At 35.7% G+C, this 6,950-nt stretch overlaps 1 non-coding gene across 1 annotated transcript; it reads left to right on the top strand.

The window, feature by feature from the left end:
* The first annotated feature begins 508 nt into the window (after window positions 1-508).
* On the top strand, window positions 509-615 carry LOC139846210 (small nucleolar RNA R71). Its single transcript, XR_011758941.1, has one exon. It is a non-coding gene; the product is annotated as a small nucleolar RNA R71 (small nucleolar RNA).
* Window positions 616-6,950: the final 6,335 nt, after the last annotated feature.

Raw genomic sequence — 6,950 nt, 5'->3', positions numbered from 1 at the left:
TTGTTGATTGCTATGATCTTATTGGTTGTTGTATGGAACATTTTGGTTATAAATCTTATTTTGATTGTAGTTTGGTCTTGGCAGTTGATAATTATTTTGATAATTATTTCCAGGCCTTTGGTTCATGTATGAAACATTTTCTCTTTGTTCCATTGTTTGTTCAATACTGAGACAATCTTTTGTCAAATGTGGTCCTCCACACTGCTCACAACTAATTCGTATTGCGTGAATATCTTTAGTCATCTTTTCCATTCGTCTTTCGAAAGCATCTAACTTTGCGGAAATGGAATCAAAGTCATGGCTAGAATCGGCTCTAGCCACTTTAGATGATCTAACGATGTCTTTTTCTTGATGCCACTCATGTGAGTGGGAGGCTGTGTTATCAATAATTTTGTAAGCTTCTGTTGTGGTTTTCTTCATAATGGAACCACCAGCTGCTATATCGATGTCTTTTCGTGTAGTAATGTCGCATCCTTGGTAGAATATTTGTACTATTTGATAAGTGTCTAAACCATGTTGAGGACATCCTCTCAACAACTTTTCAAATCTTGTCCACGCCTCATATAGAGTTTCATTTGGCTTTTGTGTGAATGTAACAATTTCTCCTTAAAGTTTCACGGCTTTAGATGTCAGAAAGAATCTTTTAAGAAATTTCTCAACTAAAACATCCCATGTGTCAATCGCCCCTTCAGGTAACGATTCTAACCAATCTTTGGCTTCTCCCTTTAAAGTCCAGAGAAATAAAATGAGATAGATCTGTTCATCCTCAACTTCTCTGATTTTGAATAGAGTACAGATCCTATTAAAGGTTCGAAGATGTTCGTTTGGATCTTCTTTTAGTGTACCACTAAATTGGCATTGATTAGTTACCATGTGTTGGATTTGTCCTTTGATTTCATAATCTGGCGCATTAATGTCTGGTTGAGTAATTGCGTGACCTTGGCCAGTGCGTGTAGCTCTCATTCGGTCTTCCATACTTAGAGGTTCCTGATTTTCCATGATTGAGTTTGTTGAATCTGAATCACTAGGGGATTCTGATTTAATGGTTTCTTCCTCAACAATCTCCGGTTGTATGATTTGTGGTTCAGGAGGAATAATTAGTGGTTCAGGATCTCTGAATTGTCCTTGAATATCCTCCGGGTTCTCAATTGTGAAGTCGGGTTCAAAAAATGGATTATCGGAAATTTGAATTGGAGTACTTGTTCGACTTGATGATGATTCTAAAAAAAATCAATGGCGACAATATTGGCTAGATGTCTTGATCGAGTTACAGGTGGTGAACGTATGAAAGGTGGTGAACGTTTTGCTCGGTGCATTCACTGAATATCCTATTAGTTATAAAGATAAAAATTATTAAAGTTATCAAATTAATAGACTTTTCTGATTTTGACCACGTTTCGAATAGTCAATAGATGCAGCAGGTAGCCAGGACCCTTTAAATCGGAAGCCCACAACTCGCCATTAACAAATCCAACTATTACTACGAACCAGAAAATTTTAGATGTCTATTAATTTAACCGCTAAAATAATTTTTCGTCGAAATTTTTGAAGATAAAATCTATGTCCTAGAAACTAGAGAGTCGAGAAATAAGAGGAAGAAAAAGAGTGCGTCGAAAAATGTCGAAAAATAAAAATAAGAAAGTAGAGCGTTGGAACTTAAAAGCCTAAAAACTAAATATTAAAAGTTGCGTCTAAAGGAATTAAAACTTAAAAGGAATTCTATATCCAAAATGTCAATAACTTAATTAGGCACTAAAATCTATTTAAAACTAAAGCGATAAGTGACGTTGTAAAATTCTAAAGCGTCTAAATCTTAATATAAAGAAAAAGCTCTTAAGGAACATGACTTGTGATTAATTGAAACTAGGAAGTTAATGACATAGTGACTAGTCTTTAGAATTGAACCAAAGGCATTAATGTGACTAACTAAGTCTTGACCAAACTGAGATTTTCCTAAATATCAATCAAGACACCCCTCCAAGAATGTTGGGTTTACCACTTTTGGAATGTTAAGTCACTTTCACACAATAAGACCAAATCTCACACACTTAATGCATATAGTACTTGCATAGGATGTTTGGTTTCTTTTGCAGGTGCTAGAAGGAGTAAAGGTGCCAAAATGTGGTGTTTAAATTTGAGTCAAACGGCTATACAACAGATACTAAATTTGGACGGGAGCACGCACGGTCAAACCACGGTCGACCGTGATGGCAGCCGTGTGTCAACGGCTGCTTTTTGAATCCCACTATAAAAGGCAAACATTAAAGAGCATTTGAAGTGGACCCTCTTGCATATTTCAAAAGCTTATTTCTAGAGATCACAAGGGCTCTAATTACTACTCAAATGTGATCAAGCAAGAGAAGATTATATGATCTTATAGACATAGAATTTGGTTGTTGTAAACTTACTAATCAAAATCATTAATCTTGTAAGTTTACTTAGTGTAACGTATGTCCTAGTATTGTCTTAGGATCATCATTACAAAGTATATAAGTCTTGTAACTTCAATTAGTAGAAGCATAGGCTAGCTTAGTGATCTACTTCCTTAAAGGGACTTAGGAAGTTGATTAATCTTATTTGGAGATTAATACTTGTCCAAGGTGAAGAAAAGTTGATCTAGGTTAGAGTTGATCTTTCAAAGGGATAGAAAGATTAGGTTTGTTGTCTACCAAAGAAGTTGAAGACTTGTAAATCAGATCTCCACCGGGTTTGGAGAAAAGTGCTTAGTAAAGCAACAAATCCCGATTAGTGTAATCGGGGAGTGGATTAAGGTGGATTAGTTAACATCCACCCGAACCACTATAAATCCTTGTGTCTATGTTCTTTACATTACTTCATTTATCATTTTGAACATATACACCACACACATCAAGTTTGAGTTGAATTGGTTGATCAAAGTTAATCGAATTTGGTGATCAATCGAAAAATTGTTAAAAACGTATTAAGTAACTATTCCCCCCCCCCCCTAGTTACTTACATAATAATATAATGTAGACTACGAGATTTTGTATTCAAAGCAGTATGAAAAGTATATGCTTAACCGTGGGCACTTGGTAACTAACTTAACAAGAAATATTATATATCACCCCCTAAAAGTACACTTGGCGAGTGCGTTAAGATAGACGAAGTATTAAACACCCGTTAAATGCTAGCGTGACTAGCCCGAGTGGGGATGTCAAACCCTATGGATCCATATCTAAGATTCGCGTTCACCAGTTCATAAACCAATGACTAAACGTTACCGAGCTAAGGGGAAAATTTGTGCCGTTATGTCACCCACACATATATAAAGTTAAAGTACTCGTGTCTAGTATGTAAAACATAAAAAGCGCATGTATTCTTAGTCCCAAAAATAGTTAAAGTAAAAAGGGAGCTATAATCACAGTGGATGTACGGTAAAGTCGATACGAAAACGTAAGCAAGTAGTAAGTCTGTCCAAAAGGTCCTCAACCTAAGTCAATGGTTACTATGTCAGTAAATCATTCCAAAAAGTTTAAAAGTAAGTAAGTTAAGTCTTAAATATCATCATTATCATCATACGTTAAGGATAAAGTAAGTTTTCAACAAGAATAGAGGTCGAAATGAAAAGCTGAATTCGAACAGCCGCTACGACCTCTACACAAACTGAAATGATGCGCGACCAGTGGAGAAGGCTCCGTTTATGAGTCCACTTACCGCTTTTCGAAATTCAGATCCTAACTCGGTGTCGTTTGACCGTGGCGACGGTCAAAGCGCGAGTAGGTCAGAAATTTGAGCACGTCGTTACGAAGGCGTAGTGAACTTCGGAAGACTATAAATCCTAAACCGTATATCGGATTTAGGAGAGTCTTAAACGAAAAGTCATCTACACATCCCGAAATTTTTGGAAATCAATTTTTCAGAAGCTCCAGGAGTCAGATCATACCCTGAAAAACATATTCAAGTGCTCTGGTAGGTTTCTTGGTATTTGATGCTTATCACGGTTCTCATCCTTGAGGCTTATAAGCCTCAAGTGTACAACTCTTGATGTTTTAGCATCATTTTGACCAAGTTTTAACCATCAACACATAATGTCAAGACTAAGAAAAGAAGTACAACTCATTTAAGAGTTTTAGAAGGATGATGAACCAAAGTTACATAAAGTTCTTAGTTTCGACACAAGTACAAGTTCTATTTGGAATTTTAAGCTATAAACTTGGATTCAAACCAAACAAGCAAGACCTTAAGTTATAGAACATAAATCTTAGCTAAATAGTGAAGACCTTAGACTAGAAAGTCTAGATCCTGTGTTCTAGGTGAAACCCTAAGTTATAGAACTTAGACTTTCAACTTTTACAAAACCTTAAGTTAAAAATCTTAGATTTTTACAACATAGAATGAATATAAGCTAGTGAGCTTTTTGTTTTAACAAGTTGGATGACCATAAATTACATAATTTAGATCAAACAAAATGATGAAACCCTAAGCAAGAAAGCTTGGATCTCTTAACAATACTTATGAGACTTGAAGCTAGAAAGCTTGTATCTTTGTTTAATGAAAACTCAAGTTACAAAATTGAAGTAAAACAACTTAAAGAAGATCATAAGTTAATAAACTTGATATTTTAACAAACCTTTTGTAGAAACCTCAAGCTAGAAAGCTTGGATCTCTAATGTTCTTGAAGATCCTTAAAGCAAAAAGCTAGATCTACAAGTTACATGAAAATCATAAACATAAGTTTTGATCCTTTAACAAAAATAAAGGGATCTTAAGCTATGAGCTTAGATCTAACAAAAGTAATGAAGATTCAAAGCTAGAGAGCTTGAATCCTCCATATTCTTGCATCTTCTTAAACTAAAGTTTGAAGTTACAAGATATATGAAGATTCAAGTTACAAAAGTTGAATCTTTGAACATGATGATGATGATTTACGGAAAAGGAAGGAAAAAGAAGAAAGAAAGTTCAAGAAAACTTACAAGTTTTTTTAAGTATTTTAGAGTGAGAAAGTAGAGAGAAAAACTAGAGAGAATTGTGTGTGTTTGTTTGAAATGAGAATGAAGTTTAAAAAAAATGAAGATGGTGGTGAGGGGATTATAGGCCGACGGTTTTGCAAGGGTGGGGGGACCATTTTGGCTTGGCATGGGTGGTGGTACAAGGGTGATGTGTGCATGTCGGGAAGCATGTAGCATGGTGTAAGAAATGGTACATAAGCATGTATGAATCTTGTCTTAATACATAATGGGTTTGTCTTATGTCTTAATGGATTCATAAGTCCATTAAGAATGGGCTCATTTACTAGTCCATTAGCTAGAGTAGGGTGGGCCTTGGTGATCTTAGTCCATTAAGGTGATAAGTCTATTAAGACTAACTAGTGTGCATTAATAAAACACTAAGCGTAATTAAGCAACCGTCAAGCTAAGTAATTGTCATTAAGAAATAACAATTAGGATTAAGTAGTCATAACACTCCAATTACGACCAAAATTTAACGTGTACCAAGTACGTATCTCGTTCTAAACGACTAGTAACACTAACGGTCATAAAAGCATTCGAGGATCAAGTTAAGTGATTAAGCACTTAATAACACGTTGTAAAGTATTAACGAAAGTAATTAACATGGATAATGATCCCAGAATATTATCTAGCTCAGTACGCACATATACGCAGATTCGTGAAAGTATAAAGTATAAATATAAGTCGAAAAAGTCGGGTCGTTACATGAATTATAAGTTTGTTCGTTTCCCGCATCCGGATGTTCGGAAACGAACACATAATGCTCGGCTAAAATTCTAGTTTCCAAGTCGTACCAAGCAACTTTCAGACACTTCACTTTCATTCCTATCGGATCGGCTACGGGTTTGGGTTCGGGTTCGGGTTCGAGTTCGTGTTCGAGTTCGGGTCCGACACGTGGAGTTTCGGGAACATGTTCTTCATCGAATTCATCGGGTAGTGTTGGATAATAAGGTGTTTGTTGTCGGTTCGTGTAGTATGGAAGTTGTTGTGTTTGTTGTTGGTTCGGGTAGATTGGAAGATGTTGTGTTTGTTGTGTCTTGTGTGTGAACATTTGGAAACATGTTCGCAAACGGATTGACATTTGCAAATTGAGAAAAACGAAAGTTTGTGGCGTAGATTAGAGTAATTCAAGCATCCTATCTCGATCGACCGCGTTTCGGTCTTCAACTTGTGATCTTTGTTTGGATTTCCTTTGTTTGAAGTTTTTTTTGGAACTCATTTTTTGTAAAAATAAAGTTGGATATGGGATTGAAGAAATGGATGTGAAATGGATGTAAAACGTATGTAAAATGGATGTGAAATGGATGTGTATATATAGATAGTAATAAATAATTTAAAAAAATAAAAATAAAAAAAAAGAAGAGCCGTTTTCTAGCCGTTGGATATTTTTTTTATAACGGTCATTTTTGTGTTGAATTGTCCGTCCACAAATATTTCACGGAAGCACAAACTGTCGAACGAGAAGGAGGGCGGTGGCCTGGCGGACCTCTGGACGGGTCGCTGCCATCAGCGCCCTCCTGAGCGGCTAGTTGGGTGAGAGTCAAGACCTAACCATTGGGATCACTCTTAGAAAGTTCTAAAAGGAAGGGCAAAATTTCTTTTGTTTGTAGACAAACTTACACCCTCATATTTTAGATCTATCCTAAATGTACGTTTAATGAGTCACGAAGCATAAACTTGTTGATTACTGTACTATATTTCTAGTATAATTTTAATACTGATACGAGTATCATTGAATTCGATACTAATTTAGTTTTTAAAAAAAGTCTAGGTCCAAAAGATGATAACATGTGAGCTTTTGATTGATATTACATATTTTAGGAGCTGTTAACGTTTTGATCATATATTTTTCATACAATTTCCGATTTAGTTGCTTGAAAACACAAACGCACTCAACTGTAAATTCATTTTTACATGGGGCCACAATCCCTCGCAGCCCCTATAATACTCCGTCCTTTCGTTTAATTATGGGACAAATAG

Source organism: Rutidosis leptorrhynchoides, chromosome 4 (assembly GCF_046630445.1).
Source record: "Rutidosis leptorrhynchoides isolate AG116_Rl617_1_P2 chromosome 4, CSIRO_AGI_Rlap_v1, whole genome shotgun sequence".
Lineage (NCBI taxonomy): Eukaryota > Viridiplantae > Streptophyta > Magnoliopsida > Asterales > Asteraceae > Rutidosis > Rutidosis leptorrhynchoides.
The sequence above is the reverse complement of the archived record's forward strand: the minus strand, read 5'-3'. Positions and strand labels throughout refer to the sequence as shown.